Consider the following 693-nt stretch of genomic DNA (forward strand, 5'->3'; position numbering starts at 1 on the left):
ATCATTGGGAACACCAGTGACATCCCAGGGACAGTGGTAACATCACTGGGGATGTTGGGGATGTTTGGGGGCCTTTGGGAGGGCACCTGCCTGGGGGGTTTTCATGCGAGCACGGACGACTCAGCACAGCAATGTGATGATCAGAGAGCGCCGTTGATTGGAATCAAGCAGCAGTCTTTTATCCAGTTTTCTAACAATACTCTTCTATCAGCTCTGTCTCTTTAATATTCTTTATGTCCTTTCCCACTCTGATAGCTGGTACTGAGACCCTGTTTTCTATATCCAGTTTTGCTACTGCTTCCCTTGGTAGATCTTTCACATCCTCGTACCATCAGAAGGCCATCACAACAACAGATCATGTTTTCACAATTGCAATATAAGGTTATGATCTCAGAGCTGCAGCATATCCTCTATATTAGCACTAAAAATCCCAACACTTCCCCCTTTTTCTTTAAAAAAGCAGATACAATTTGAGCCAATAAGCTGTGAAAACATTGAACCAGACATGGCAGAAAAATACACACTCCTGGAAGCAGAAAGACAACGGGTGCCAACCATTGTACAATTTCCATAAGCTGATTCTGGGGGGGCTTTGGGAGGGCACCTGCCCTTCAACACCAGGACTGCAGAGAACCGGGAAGCTTTACTGGGAGCACTGGGAGCAGCAGGCGGTTGGTGTGAGAACAAAAGCAG

Source organism: Myiozetetes cayanensis, unplaced genomic scaffold (assembly GCF_022539395.1).
Source record: "Myiozetetes cayanensis isolate MyiCay16 unplaced genomic scaffold, myiCay2020 scf177, whole genome shotgun sequence".
In the NCBI taxonomy this organism is placed as follows: domain Eukaryota; kingdom Metazoa; phylum Chordata; class Aves; order Passeriformes; family Tyrannidae; genus Myiozetetes; species Myiozetetes cayanensis.